A 16,057-nucleotide genomic window follows, 5' to 3' on the forward strand; every position below is an offset into this window, starting at 1 on the left:
AAGCCACAGAAACAAAATTCACTGACAAGAGCAATTTTTCATCTGACACAAGCCATAGAGCTTCAAGCTGTTACTTCCACTTAGTTTATTTCCTCCTTATACTCTGAATTTTCATAATGGAAGCACTGAAAACTTGCTATTAAGTAGAAAGTAGAAAGGAAGCTAGCTAGAAGCAGGATAATACAGGAGTACATATTGATATGATTTCACTGGAGTCAAAAGGGCTGCGTACCATTTTATAGTAGGAGCATCCTATCCAACACTCACACCCTTTTACTGTTTGTTTTTTTTTTTTAATGGAAAAAAAGTCCCGATCAGTGGGAACTTTAGTCCATTTCTTGCATTCTTCCCATGGGTGGTATATTCCACATCAGGAATATCTGAATGCCAAATATAGACACAGATCAGAGTCTGTGCATACTTGCTGGGTGATTATAAAACAGAAGCAGCTTCTCTGCTGTATAATGGATGATATCTTTCATTCCTTGCTTAGGTAAAAGTGCCAGCAATCCCATACTGACTGGAACAACACCCGAGTAAGGTGAGCGAGATCAGATCATGTATTTTCCTTTAATATTTACTGAAAACAATATTCTCCCAAGAATAAACAGGAGAAGGGGAGGCTCAGTGTCTGAATATGTATATCCACTGCATGCCACATTCACATTTAATTATCTATGCAATTACTACGTATTAGGAGAGTTTATTACTGTGAACTAGAAGAGCAGTAGTTAAAAAACTAACAGGGAATTGCAGGGTCCATGAAAAGCATCCAGATAACAGCCTTGGAGACTAGAGGTCTCCATTTCCTTAGACAGTGAAAAATTCAGCCCTGTTGAGAGATCCTACACCTCACTCACATCTAGAGGTAGCTACTCAGAACACATTCAAGCAAGATTGCTCACACCACACCAGTACTGGCTCTGATCTGAAAGGATCACTCACTAGCCATCAGGGAACAGTTTTGATCCTCACTCAAGATCTGACTACTTTGTGACAGCTTTCAGCATGGAAGTCATTCAATGCCATTTTGAGCAAGAACTTTAGTCTTGTAGACCTGGGATTACCAACATATTGTATTTAGACTACACTAATCCTGACAGAAAGCGATCATCAAAGAATCATAGAATGTCCTGAGTTGGAAGGGACCCACACAGATCATTGAGTCCAACTCCTGTCCCTGCATAGGACAACCCCAAAATTCACGCTATGTCTCTGAGGGCGTTTTCCAAATGCTTCTTGAATATTGTCAGGCTTGGTGCCGTGACTGCCTCCCTGGAGAGCCTGTTCCAGTGCTCCACCACCCTCTGGGTGAAGAACCTTTTCTTAATATCCAGCCTAAACCTCCCCTGGCACATCTTCCTGCCATTCACTAGAGTCTTTTCATTGGTCACCAGAGAGATCAGCACCTGCCCCTCCTTTTCCCCTCATGAGGAAGCTGTAGACTGCGATGAGGTTTCCCCTTGGTCTCCTTTTCTCCAGGCTGAATAAACAAGTGACTTTAGCTGCTCCTCATACAGCTTCCCCACTAAACCCTTCACCAACTTCATGGCCCTCCTCTGGACATTCTCTAGTAGCTTTGTATCCTTAATATACTGTGGCACCCAAAACCGCACACAGTACTCGAGGTGAGGCCACACCAGCACAGGGTAGAGCAGGACAACCACCTGCTGCAAAGCAGTGCTTGATGCACCCCAGGACATGGTTGGCCCTCTTGGCTTCCAGGGCACGCTGTTGGCTCATGTTCAAAAAGCCGTTGACCTGAACCCCCAAGTCCCTTTCCATGGCGCTGCTCTCCAATCTCTCATTCCCCAGTCTGTATGTACATCCAGGGTTGCCACAGCCCAGGTGCAAAATCCAGCGCTTGCCCTTGTTAAACTTCATATGGTTGGGGATTGCCCAGCTCTCTAATTTGTCTAGATGTCTCTGCAGGGCCTCTCTGCCCTCGAGAGTGTCACAGCTCCTTCTACTTTTGTGTCATCAGCAAACTTAATTAGTATTCCTTCAAGGCCTGCATCCAAGTAATTTATGAAGAGATTAAAGTGTACCACCCCCAAGATGGATCCCTGCAGAACCCTCCTAGTGACTGGCTGCCAGCCCGATGTACCCCCATTTATTATGACCCTTTGAGCAACCCATCAGCCAATTGCTCACCCACTGCATTACGTGTTCATCCAGCTGTATGCTGGACATTTTTTTGCAGGAGAGTACTGTGAGAGACAGTATCAAAAGCTTTACTGAAATCCAAAAAGATGACATTGACTGGCTTCCCTTGGTCAGCTAGGCAGGTAAGTTTGTAAAGCAGGACTCTACCCTTGTGAATCTGTGCTGGCTGGGACCAATCATCAAATGCCCTGAGTTAGGAGGGACCCGAAAGGATCATCAAGTCCAACTCCCGTCCCAGCACAGGACAGCCCCAAATTCACATCATGGCTCTGAGGGCCTTGTCCAAGTGCTTCTTCAATATCGCCAGGCTGGCACTGTGATGCCTCCCTGGGGAGCCTGTTCCAGGGCTCCACCACCCTCTGGGGGAAGAACCTTCTAATACCCAACCTAACCCTCCCCCAGCACATCTTCGTGCCATTCTCTCAGGTCCTGTCGTTGGTCACCAGAGAGAAGAGACCAGCGCCTGCCCCTCCTCCTCCCCTCGTGAGGAAGCTGCAGAGCACCATGAGGGCTGCCCTGGGCCTTCTCTTCTCCAGGCTGAACAAACCAAGGGACTTCAGCCGCTCCTTGCACGGTTTCCCCTCTAAACCCTTCACCAACTTCCTGGCCCTTCTCTGGACACTCTCAAGGAGCTTTATATCCTTTATATCATATACCCTGTGGCGCCCAACACTGCCCACAGTGCTCGAGGTGAGGCTGCCCCAGCGCAGAACAGAGCGGGACAATCCCCTCCCTCGCCTCTACCCTTGTGAACCCGTGCTGGCTGGGACCAATGACTGCGTTGTCTTTCAGGTGCTTTTCCAATAACTCCCAGAATAATCTTCTCCATAATTTTGCCAGGCACAGAAGTGAGACTTACAGGCCTGTAGTTACTGGGGTCACCCCTGTTGCCCTTTCTGAAGACTGGGACGTTTGCCAGCTTCCAGTCAATTGGGACCTCTCCAGATTCCCAAGAATACTGAAAAAAAAAAAAAAAAAAAAGTGATTGAGAGAGGTCTCACTACATTAGCCAGCTCTTTAAGTACCCTTGGATGAATCTCATCAGGCCTCACGGACTTGCAAGACCCACACAAGTTCGGGGTTGACTGGGAGTTTATCATTGCCACAGTCATGCTTCTCTAGCCCAGGGCTGTTAGTCACATGTTTAATCACAGCTTACCTGCTTAGAGACAAACTGCTGATCTAGAAATAAAATGCCCTATAATTGCCAATCACCAAAATCTGGTTTCCTCAACTGCTGAAATTGAGTCAGTTACCAGGAGAATGCACTCACAGGACAAAGCAACACCTCAACCTTAAAACAGGCATGGGGACATGCTGTTGTCCCCACAAGTAGCCAAATAAAAGGAGCTGGGCTTCTGATGCCTTGGCTATGCAAGTTCCCACAATGTGCGTGGGAACTGGTGATTAGGGTAAGCCCCCAAACATGCAGGTCGAGGCTGAGAGTGGAGGCAGCGTTTTGGTATTCTGGTTCAAAACAGCTTGGCACCAGAAGCTTATTAGTAGAAGCTCCACACAACAATATAACTGAACTTATGATTATCTGCCTATATCTTACTCTACATGCATTTTGTTTCTTCTTTCCTCTCCTAATAGCAAAAGGCCAGCTACTCACTAGAGTACAGAATAATTAAATTTATAGCAAAGTGTATGGCTTATAGCTCTGAGGGCGTTACCTACGCACAACAGAAAGCACCATCCCTGTGTATTTTGAAGCATGGCTGTCTGAAAAGTTGCTGCTAACGGAGCAGAAATGCCTTACCGTCCAATTTCTAGACTATTCAGCGAAGCTGGCTGGCTCCCCTGCGCCACAGCAGGGACCTAAAAGAACAGCACAGAGGAAAGTGGCAGGGGCCTCCTAAAACCCTCCTGCTCAGTCTGAAGAGTTACAGCTGCCCCAGAGTAAGTGGGGAGGGCTACAGCATGGGCCCCTTGGGGGGCGAGACAATTAGTCACGGGCATTTTGGTAGGCCCAATGCTTCCAGTTGGTCTGTGGGCCACGTCCCAGCAGAGCCAGCATGTCCTGGCATGCTCCCTCATGGAGGATGAATTGTGAGCCGATACTCCCCAGCTCTCATCAGCAATGCCTCAAAGCATCCCCACACACTGCAGGAATCTAAAGGTGTTTCTTCGCCCGCTTTCCCATTGCCACGTGCTGCCAGCGGGGGCTCACCTACAGTAGCTGTGATACAGGCTTTTTATACCTACTTGAGGTTTCATGATGCTGATAGTTTGGATTTAAGTACTTTGTGACATATTTAACTTTAGGCTTTTTGCTGCTAAATGGGACATGGACTGTTCTCTCAACTTCTAATGCCAAAGCAACCACCTCGCGCTGCTCTTGGGAATTCCAGTTTCAAAGACTTTTGATTGTCCATGAGGCTATTTCCATAATTATATCCTTAAGAACTATTTTTTAAGAATTCCTTATTTTATACTTGCCTTTATACCAGATAGGACTCCTTTGTGACAGGGTCCGAGATCCCACACTGATGCACGTTACAGAAAATGACAGTGCTACGAGGGGTCACAGGCTCCATTGGGAAATGAAGAAACCAGGACCTGAACGTGCCAGAGTTAAATACAGAGAAGTAAGACTGCAGTTTGTACCAATTTCACTGGACAGAACTGAGGTTTATTGCATCAAATATGCCTGCAGATACTCTGGGTTTTTTCCTCCCCAGTACAGTCACATCACAGCAACCCTCCAAAACTTTAGAAGAAAGATGTCAAGGGCACTGGACCTTTAGAGCAGAAGAAAGAGTGATCCTACCTTCAGGATGGTGATTTCAAAAAGTAACCAGCAGTGTCCACCAGAGAAGAGATGGAGCACTTCCAGAAGCCTAATGGAAAACAGCCCAGGGGACAGCCCCAGGAAACTCTGTCCTGATCTTGCCCAGAACAATCCTGCTCCATTGGTCTCTTCTCAGCACTGATCCCAATAGCAACCTTAAATTAAGGGCAGGATTGGACCCAGGGTTGCACCTACCAGCTCTTTTGCTAGTCCAGAGTGATTTGTGTGTATGTGTGTGTGTGTTCTCACTTCCTAGGGCTTAAAGCCAGGCCTAGCTTAGACACGGCAGTGGGACATTTCCTTATCTCTATATGAAGAGAAGAGAGTGAAAATAGATTTTTTTTTTTTTTTTACACTTTCCCTTCTTGCAGGGTTTTTCCATTCTGTTTCCATTTGCTTCTGTCCATACCTCACAGTGGATGGCCTGGAGCAAAGGCCTTGCATGCTGTAATGCTGTGGGATTATATACCGTGTGGTATCATTACCATGGGTTCTTTAATGCCTCATCAGTCTCGCTGATTAGTGAGCGGATGGTGAACAAACATTTGTGAGAAGAACAAAAGCTTTCAGTCTAAGCAAAATAGAGCAGTCATATACCACTCCTACTGTAAACAACTATAAACTCCATTATCCCTCCTAAGAGGAACGTTCTTGGGGAACTTTGAAAGTAACACAAACCAGAAGACAACAATGGCAGTTCTTTCCCTTGGAAGCACAAAAATCCCTCAGTGTTCTCATTTAAGTACTGCACATGATGACATCCAACTGGGTTTTACCCTGCAATTCACTTGCATTATCAGGGATGTTCCACTAAACAACTGGCACATTTTAGATGAATAAAGAGGGAACTTGTCCAGTCATCTCAAGCTGTTTGTCAGTTATGGAACACTTCATTTTCTAGTTCCCTATAACAGCTCAAGTTAATTTGTCTTCCTCTTGACTCCAGTCAGCATGCACACTTTTTTTAAGGATGCACAAATAAAAAAAAAAAAAGCTGTAATAAAACTTGGAGACACTGATCCAGCAGAGAGCTGCTAGGAGGAGGATAACCAATAAATGAGGAAATAAATATTTCTCTGGTTCAATTTAAGGGGACAAATAAGTATAAGTATGCAGCAACTCTCTGAAGAGTAAGATGCTTCGCTTTGAAAAGATCATCTTATTTGAAATTAAAACTAAACAAGACAAGAACATGTTCATTCACAGCCAAGGGACACTAGTCAATTCAATTAAGAATAGTCTGTTTAAAGTAAGTTGTATCATGAAACAGTTTTTCTGCCCCTCCCTAAGTCACCTATTCAGATAAAATGCAGAACTTGTATTTGAAAATACAGTAGGAAAGTCCAAGGGAGAAGGATTTCCTTGTGGTTTGTTGCTGCCTAGTATTAAAACAAAGTTTTGGAGCTGTCTGCTGCCATTTGAGAGTTTCAGGTTCTCAGATATCACCAGAACTATTGATTGGAAAAGTTGTATGTTCAAGGAATATCTTTCTCTCAGTTTCAAAGCAATATTAGTCTGGGGTGGTTTAAAAATGGAACCTGCAGACAGGAATGATGATATACTGCTAAGTGTTGCCTCTGTGGCCTCAGATGAATAGCATTCTCTCTAAAACTGAAATAGTCACCCCTTCCTTACTACCACATTGCTATAATTTGATTTTTCATTTCATCCCATTGGAATAGAAAATGTATTCTACTGGGCATTGGTTAAAAGCATTCCCTGTGTCAGAGGTCCTAAGGAAAAACAAACAAACAAAAAAAATCAACAAGATGTATGACCACATGAAGAACAAGGAGGAGCATCTGACCAAACAGAGATACATATAAAGAGATCAATACATTGAGTCATGCAAACTCCCTTATGTGCACGAGCCTGTGGTTCTTTACTTACAAAATACATAACACACAGTACCCTTTATGGTTTACATTTAATACTCCCTTCAAAAACTGTTTTCAGTAGCTTCAAGTGTGAAAGTAAAAGTGAAAAATTCTCTATTTTGCATTTCCATGCCAGAAAAAAACCCCAAACTTTTGGAAATATGTTAGGCAAAGTGGGTCAGTCAATGTTGGGTAAATCAGGACATGAGGAGAGCAGTGACTGATGTGATGGCCATGGGAGGACTGATGAGTTGGGGTAAACTGAAAAGAGGACTGTACAGCTTAGTATTGCCTAGCTGATACTGTCTGTGTTTGCCCAACCGTAATCCAAATTGATTCAAGAGTATCAAAGTAGTGTCCTTGAATTACTAGCTGAGGAACATTTCCTCAGGTAGGAGGCAAGGGGCAGAATAAGCAATCCTTCCCTTCTCCTCCCCCCACTCCCCCAAGTGTTTTTCATCACCCATGTCTTTTTATTAGAAAATGTACCTAGCTGATGCTAGTTACAAAACCAGTTACCATCCTGTTTAGGCTACTCATAAAAGGAAGGTTCCTGATTCATGCCACCTTCTTATAGCTCTGGAGTGCTACCCCAGCAGCTGGAGCTTGCAAGCTGCCTCCAAGCACCTACATCTCTCCTCTGGGACCAGGGTAATTTGAGGGCAGCTATAAGGTCGCACAATTTTCAGAGCCTATCAGTGAGGTGAGCTAATGAGGTACCATCTGTTGCTCCCAGCAGAAATAGCAGACACCCCACTGATCTAGGGCAGCAGCTCTTAAACTTAACTGTTCACATCACTGCTTTTAAAGAAAAAATGAAAGAAAAAAGGGGAGGGAGGGAAGAAGATCAGGCAAACTCCTCTTTCACTTATTGTAAAAGGAGCCAGGGCACAGCTCCAAGCCACTGGCTGCACAGACTGGTCTGGAGGGACACTGTATCTGCTAGAACTCATTTTACCTTCTTAACTCCCAAGAATATTTTAAGGATCATATTTTGCACATTTGATAACACTGCACTCACCCTTTCACAGACTTTCTGGCCTATGGAGATCTTTAAACCACCAAGAGAGAAGTAATCTGTATTTGCCAGTTAAAAAAAAAAATAAAAAATCAACAAACCTAACAACATCCAACCTAAACCTGAGCCATAAACAAAAAGTACCCGCTGTAGTTAGTTGTTTTGATAGGCCAGAGTAAGGTTGGGAACAAAAGGGAATAGTGCCTGGACACAGGGTGACATTTACTCTCTTGATAGGCAACTGATAATCATGAAGGGCCAAAAGCCTTCAGATGTGCTGCTCACATGACTGTAATAAGCCTGGAGACCCGCTCCTCGCCAGTGGACAGTACAGTTTGGGCTCTACAGACATAAACACTTGCTATAATTCCATATATTTCCTTCCTGTATTTGGATTACATTTACACTTATTAATTTAACCAGCAAAACAAAAATCTGAAAACAAAACCAGAGCCTGGATCAGAAGATTCTCTACATAGTCTATGGTTTAATATTCAGAACTACAGGAGGTTAAGTTTTATATACTCTCAAGATTCAGTGGGAAGAAATTCATGCTGCTAACTAAATCCTACAGTGTGCTGGGCCAGTGTTATAAGCCTGGGGGCAGAGTCTGGACCTGCCAGCCTTGGGCAGTCTATGCCAGCACTCTCATGTGCTCTGCAGGTATTTCCCTTGCCAAGAAATTTGAAGTTCTCAGGTCTACACGTGTCCCATCACAAAGATGTCTTTTCTAAGGTTTAAGACTGTTGTATACAGCCACATCACTGAGCATGGCTAATTTGGAATACATTCACAAGCACTCAACACTTGTCTTGCTTCCTCTGCGGCCAGGCACAGCACCCATACCTATCTTCCAAGCAAAGCTGCCCAGACAATTCAGCTTTATGTAGCTGGCAGGCTCAGCTGTTACAGGATATTACTCCAACACACAGCTCTCTTCGCAGAGCAGCAATGCATGTGTATAATTGGACAACAGGTTGTGGCAACAATGAAATAACACATTATTATATCTGATTTCTATGACTTAAAGGATTTCCCAACTTTTGGTGCCTGCTGATGCCCTCTTAGTGTTTAGATAGCCACGTCAAGTGAGTTACAAAACCATTTGTTATTGTGGTGAATAAGTGATGGACAAGTCTGCTGAATGATGCAAGGCTCCACTGACTTTTAGTTATGCTTATGTAACTCCATAGTTCCACAGCTGCTAATAATTAGCAGATGACCTGCATAAGTGCTAGACAAAAAAAGATGAGAAAGGAGAATCCTTCTTCATCACTTCAGAAACAAACTACCAAAACAAGAGTAATTTTTTTTAATCTGCCATGATTTTCTTTTTCTCCTCTCAACAGAATTCAGACAAACACAGCATAACAAATCCAGCATAACTTATAACTGAAGATCTGAATGGTGCCTTGTTCATAGCATTTGGATTTGAAACACAGATGCAGTTAACGCACAGCTTAACTCCTTCCATGGTACTCTTTAAAATGCTGATCTGTGTTCTGCTCAGCTTCCAGATTTTAAAAAGTTTTCTTCAAGTGATTTTTATTTTTTAAAACAAAGAGAGATTCAAACTTGGATTCAGTGTACAGCTTCCTCTGCTCTTTTCCTCTCTTAAGAGATTAATTGTTATGCAGCAAGCTGGGAATAACATCACTTTCTAAAAATTTCCTTTGCAGCTCTCATCTTTATTTCACCAAATTCTTTTCCAGATCTGATGTTCTCAGCATTTCCTGAAAAAGTCAATGCAATAAACTGTTCTTTAGTACTAAAAAACCCTATGAATACGACAGATAAAGAAAAAAGAGAGAATCTTTTGGAGTGTAAAAGTAGTCTCTGTTGCCAAGTGATCTGAAAGTAGTTGAGTAGGGAAAGGAGATGGTTTACGTTTAAAAGACAACATCTTTTAGTTACTAAAGCTCTAGTCTGCCAGTCAGGAGATTTATGATCCTCTCCGAGCACTATTACTGACCTGCTGCTATGCAACTTTGGGCAAAGTCACTTCCCCACACTATGCTTCTCTATGCACTCCAATTTTAAAAGTCTGAATAAAGACTTTAAGGCCATTTTTGGATGTTTTGAGACCACTTTTATTCCCAGATGTTCTGAGGACAGACAAAAGCAGCCGTGTTTATCCAGTAATGCAGAAACACAGCACAGAGCCATCTGGAAGAAACTGCTGGATCTCATCTAGTTCAGAGCAGGGCTAACCTGGCTTAAAGCAGATTGTTTAGGCCTTGTCTAGCCCAGTTTTTAGACCACCTCCAAGGACAGAGACTCTACAATCTCTCTCTACAACCAGTGGTTAGCCACCCTCACCACAGCAGACCTTACTGGCAATTTTCAAAGGAAGCAGTACAACTAGCAGAAGAATGCAATATCTTCTTAGGGCTCGCTTCTGGTCCTGTTAAGTCAGGGTTCAGGAAAACTCAGAGAAGCTTATGCCATGCTGCCTGCTCTTCATGGCAAGAAGATTTCATCACTCAAGCACAGCATTCACCAAAAATATTAACAAGAGGGAGGAAGAGGGAATCACCCCACTTCCTGAAGTTATCACAAGAGAAACATGCACAAGCTATTTTGGGCTCGCTGAAGCTGCTAAGAGCATTTAATTTAGCCTCTGTGTTACTCCCCATTAGAGAATATCCTGCAGTTTCTTCAGCAGAAGATACCCACTCAAGTTTAGCTCAAATGAGAAGGAGAGCCATCTCATGAAAACATGCACTGGAGCCGACAGGAAGGCCCTTCACATGGACTTAGTCCCACAAAGCAAATGGCAGGAGCTACACACACACACACACACTGAAGAAATTAAAGATGAGGGGTGCCACATAAACAGCATAAATCTTAGGAACTTTTGCTTCTGCAACATTAGTAGTTTAAGGCGCTACAAAATTATACATTTTAACTGCAAAGTGTACTTATGTGTAATTGGAACCAAATGTAGAAGAACACTAACAAGGTTACAGCAGAGTTAAGTGTTACAAAACAGACCCTCAAACTAGTCCTTGCGCTTCCAGTTTATCTCCTTCCAGGAATAAAGAAAAACTTTCTATTCTGAACTCCTTTGATCTCTCAGATTTAGACAAAACTGCTCCCTTGCCATTTCTGTCTCCCGCCTTAGAGACACTCTTCATTGATCTTTGTGAACTGAGTTGGATGAGGCCCAAGGACAGCTGCTCTTTCAGACCTGCATGCCTGCAAGGCTGAAGGGCAGCTGCAGTATCTTTCAGAGCCCTGGTGGTCAGGGTTATGTGCACTGAAAAAAAATAATCTTTTCACAATTCAGATTTCACTTACAACTCAGCAGCAGTGGCATAGTACTTGCTGAGAATCACAACAGAGTACTAATGTAGTAGACAGTTCGTTGATTTCCTTCCCTTTCCTCCTCTTTAGATATCTAGACATACACATAGATGTAGCTGATGCTACATGAGAGCCCTACACTGCTATCATACCTATCATACTGGTCACCACAAGCATCCAAAATATTTTAAGTAAAATCTGCTACTAAACCATCATTCTAGGTATCTTTATGAAATTTAGTTTTTAATAATCCCTTTTCTGGGCTATTTCCCAACTAACAGTTCAGCAGTTATTACTGAATAACAGACAGATTTTCATGTACATCTTTGAAGTAAGGAGCTAAACAAGTAGGCGTTAACTGAACACCCAAATGGCACACAGAACAGAGAGCTGCCTGGAGGATTTGTGGCCACCTCCATTATCCTCATCTTTGGTACTACCAAGACGTGTTCTACCAAACCAAGACTTAACTACCTCCCCACGTAATGAATGCTCTCCCACCCCTACTCAAATACAGCTATCACCATGTATTTTGGACCAAGATACTCAACAGTCCCCTTTTTATAACAGATCCAACAGACCAAGTGTTAGAGTGCACCACACGAAGAAAAGGAGAAAGTGTCCACATTAGAGCCAAGAATAATAGAAGTCAGTGGAAAGAACACAAAAGCATTTAATTAGATTTGAATTTTCATAACACTTCATTGTTGTGAAGAAGCCACAATTAAGATATGTTTACCTTGGCAAAAGCATAAACTTTAAAGAAATCCTCCCCTCTCCATTGCATCACTATAAACATCATGGTTTCTATACATAAGCCCATTATCCAGATGAAGATTCAATGCAGTTAAAAGCACAGAACATTTCTAAAGGCCGCTGCATAAAGACATTTTACTAAATTGTATATATACACCAAGAACAACTTATGTGCCTCCAAAGAAAACCTATGAATTCCTGTTCTCGTGTCACATTTGTCAGACAACACCAACGTATAGGTTTTTGGAGGGAGAAAAGAGTAGGTATAAGCAAGGCAGAAAACGAATAGCTGTTAGAACTTTATGCACTGTAGGTAATGGAGAACAATACTGCAGCATGTTCCCTTCAAAGGGATTAGCATTGCTTAGCACGACTCCTCAGTGGCCTCTCTGCTGAAGAGGGTCTGGATGTCATCGGATGTAAAGGTCCCACCTGTTGTCCCAGGTGGGAAATTGCTCCTTCTATAGCTAATACCTTTTTCTAGATGCACTCGTTCAATTTTGACTCTACTGCATGGGTAAAAGCACTGAAGCCCTGATGCAATTTTGTGATCACTCTGGGTTTCTCTTATTATTAAAAAAAGAGTCTAATAGCCTTGTGGCAATGCAGCCGCCAAAGACAGCACCCTGCCACCTGATGCAATCAGAGAGTAATGTAATGCTGTAGAAAGTTAAAAGTAGAAATACTAAGGCAGCAGCAGAAGTTAGGACACAGCTAGAGAGGTTAAACTGTTTTAATTCCCATTTGCTGGGGCGAGTGATCTCAATGCAGGAGGCAGGGGAGAGGCAACACAGGGTTGACAGGGGACTTTTGTACAGACAGAGGGAGTAGCTGCTGCTCCTCCTCCCCTTTCTCCTTTTCCAGAGATTTTTAACCCAGATTGCTGAACCTTTCATCAATTCAGTTTACAGCACAACCGCACAGATTATTGGGAGAGGCTGAACCAGCTGCAGCACAGGGAGAGGAACAAGTGAGCAGCAATAAGAGGGGGGGTGGGAGGGACAGGAATGGAGGCTGAAATCCCAAAGCTGCCAAGGGCAATGTGTAGAGAGAGCAACTGCAGCGTCCAGGGCACAGCCCCTGCCCCGAAGAGCTCACACTGCAGTCAAGGCCAGTCACAGGAACTGGCATGCCTCTTCCTTCACATTCCTCAGAACTTGCCTTACCCAAGTACAGAAATAATCATTTCATGTACAACATGAAGAACTACACATTTGACAGGCACATGCCAAAGGCAACGTCCTGCTCAGCTTGAGGTCAGAGGATGCTGAAGAGCCTAGAAGAGTGAGGCAGAGAGACACACATCATACTTGAGGAATGAAGAGCAGTGCTTTCTGAAAGAACAATAACAGGGACTCAAGAGATACAATCTCATGTTTTTAGGATATTTGGTCTTGCCCTAACTAAACAGCTCTTTAAACAACATTTGTGTACACATAAAAAGCTTTTCCTCTCCATTTGTTGCTTTCCTCTGTCCCCACTGATTCTCTCTCGTACTCTCTTCCTGAATCTCCCTTTCTGTATCTGTCCTCCCCTCACGTGCTCCCGCTGCATGGAGGGCAGAAGTACTCTGAAACAGCTGTATTTCCTCCTCACGTGCTCCTTCCCCTCGTCCACTCCAGCAGAGGGGGAAAGTACACACCAGCTCAGCTGGCCTCATGCTTCACAGTACTCTGAAAGGTGCTCTGCCAGAGCAGGTCCCTCCGCAGCAGCGCTGCCATCCTTCTTGCCTTTATTGAGGGCAAGGGCTTCCGAGCAGGGCACGCTGTGGGTAACGTGCAGAGGCCAAACAGACTCTGAGAGGACCTCTTCTTTTTCACATGGTCTCTTGGGCCTCTGCACTGTGCTCCCAAACTGGGCTTTGAGGAGCTAATGGACGGAAGAAACAAAGGGAAAAGTAGAAAGAGATTGAAAAATGGTGTGAACAAGGAGCAAAACACACTGCCCATCCTCTGGGTGTCAGGACAACAGGGAACAGCTGCTTATTACAGCCCTGTCTGAGGAGAGGCTTCAAGAATAAAAGCTCAACTTAAAAGTACCTCGGGGCAGGTTCCTGAAGAAGCACACCTTAGTGTTGGAGACAAGTGCTGTATCACTTTTGTTTTTAAAAAAAAAGAGGCCTGCACAGGGCACATGACAGGAGCTGAAGAACACCTACTCTCAGAGAACGGATATTGTCCTGCACTGCAGTAGGTGTTTATTAAAAGACGAAGCACAGCCATCAGAGTAGCAGAGGCAAACAAAGAGGAAGACAAACTGAAACTTTAAGACTGTTTACTTGAGGTTCCCAAACTTGACTCCTTCAGAAAGCCCCCAAGAGGCAGTTAGAGGGCAGAGACCCGCTTTGGTTGCCTCTACCATAAAGCCTAACTACAAAGTTCACCTCAACATTTGCTGCAGATTAAAGCACTTGAGGGAAGAAGGCTACAACACAAACACCTGTGTGAGCGAGCAACCGTAACAGCACCCTGCTTGGGTGCCACACACATGGGCAGTGGTGTGTGTCACAGCCCCAGCATGGCTCTCCCCACCCAGCCACAGTTTCACAGCCTTGGCTATGCCACAAGCCACCTCCTCGGAGGTCCAGCCAGAGGCACCTCAGAGCTGCCAAGAGGGACCAGGGGATGCGTCCCGAGGCCAACGCCATCCTCCATCCCCGGCACACACCCAACCCCACGGAAAGCGGGAAAGCGAGGGAGAAGCAGGGAGGGATCCCGGCCCCGCGAGCACGGCTTCGGAAGGCAGGAGGAGCGCGTCCCAGCCCGAGACAGAGCAGTCTGGAAGAAAAGAGAGAAAGAGAAAACAGGCACGAAGCGAGACTCGGCTCCCGGGGCAGGGGCAGCCGCTGCCCCGCCGGCCACCCCGACCGCTGTACCCGCGGGGCCTGCCCGCCCCGCACAGAACCCCCGCCCCGCCGGGAGCGGGAAGCGAAGCCCCGTCCGCCGCCGGCCCCGCGCCCCCTTACCGCGCTGCGCTCCGGGCGGGCGGGCTAGGCGGCCGGAGGGGAGGGCAGCTCCCGCCGGCGCTCCAGCCGCTGCGGCGGCCGGGACATCTTGGGCCGGGCGGCTATTTATAGCGCAGGAAGCAACGCGGCGCGGCTCTGGGGCGCCGCTCCCCCGCCGCCCGCGCCGCCGCACATGCCCCGGCCCCGCCGAGCGGGGGGCGGGCGGCCGCGGCCCTCTCGGCCGGCTCGGCCCGGCCCGTCGGGCGGGTGTCCGCCCGCCCCGTCTCCCCCTCCTCCCGGGGTCGTCGCCCCCGGTTAGCGGGCCCGGCCCGGCCGGCCGAGCGAGGCTCTCCTGTGGGGCCGTCCTTCCCAGGCGGCGGGGGGGTGTTGGGGAAGGCCGTGTCCCCCTCCCGTCCCTGCGGTCCTTCTGTCCCAGGTGCTCAGTGGAAGGTAAAACCAGTCAGAGTTAACGAGATAACCACGTTACAGGGAAAGGTTTTCAGGTTCCCAAGCGCTAACGGCCCGAACTGTGCATATCGGTGGCGGCTTTTCCAGCATTCATCCTGCTCAGCCCCTCGTCCCCTCCCTGGCTGTGCCCTCCGAAACCCCTCGGCCTCCGCACCCGCTGCAGGGAGTGCCGGAGGGAAGAGCTGCACCCTCCCGCCCGGCGCCGCCCCGGCCTGCTGGGAGGGCCGCAAGCCCCGCGGGCCGTTAGGCAGGGTCTCCTCTCAGCTCCCCGTGCTCGGTTTGCCCGCAGAGATCTCGACACGCTCCATTTTCCCTGCCTGCCTCCGATGGCCTTGATAGCAGCCAGCAGGGGAGGGGTAGTGGAGCTTGGGGAATGGCAGCAGGCAGCGGCACACACAGCAGAGTAGAAACGTAATTAAACAGTGGGAAAGAGGTACTTGCTTCCTTCGTTTTAAGCTCTGCAGTATGCAGAGGTGTGGGAAGGTCAATTACCCCTCTCTACGTGATGCCCCAAAAGGCGTTTGTGCTTCTTACCTCAATTAACTCATGCAGAGATTGCTTTTCAGGCAAGCAATAGATTCTGCTTCCTTTTCCCTCTCAGCTTGACAAAGTTTTCTAGAAACAAAACTTTGTCAATGTTTTTGGGTCCAGCTCTAAGGTCTCGAATGGAAAAATGCCCAAATGATTTGTAATGGAGCAGCCTAGGCAGGTAGGAGCAAGGTTTGAAG

General features: G+C 46.1%; 1 protein-coding gene across 2 annotated transcripts in view; it reads right to left on the bottom strand.

Annotated features, from left to right (window-relative positions):
* WIPF1 (WAS/WASL interacting protein family member 1) overlaps positions 1 to 15,146 on the bottom strand; it is a 60,455-nt gene extending 45,309 nt beyond the window's left edge. Inside the window, exon 1 of one of the 2 annotated variants that reach the window (XM_064451639.1) lies at positions 14,883 to 15,146. The gene's annotated coding sequence lies outside the window, so the exon portion shown is untranslated. The remainder of the gene's footprint in view (positions 1 to 14,882) is intronic. The other variant, XM_064451637.1, reaches the window with a different exon arrangement.
* Between the last annotated feature and the right edge of the window lie 911 nt (positions 15,147 to 16,057).

The sequence above is a fragment of the Phalacrocorax carbo genome, chromosome 5 (assembly GCF_963921805.1).
Source record: "Phalacrocorax carbo chromosome 5, bPhaCar2.1, whole genome shotgun sequence".
In the NCBI taxonomy this organism is placed as follows: domain Eukaryota; kingdom Metazoa; phylum Chordata; class Aves; order Suliformes; family Phalacrocoracidae; genus Phalacrocorax; species Phalacrocorax carbo.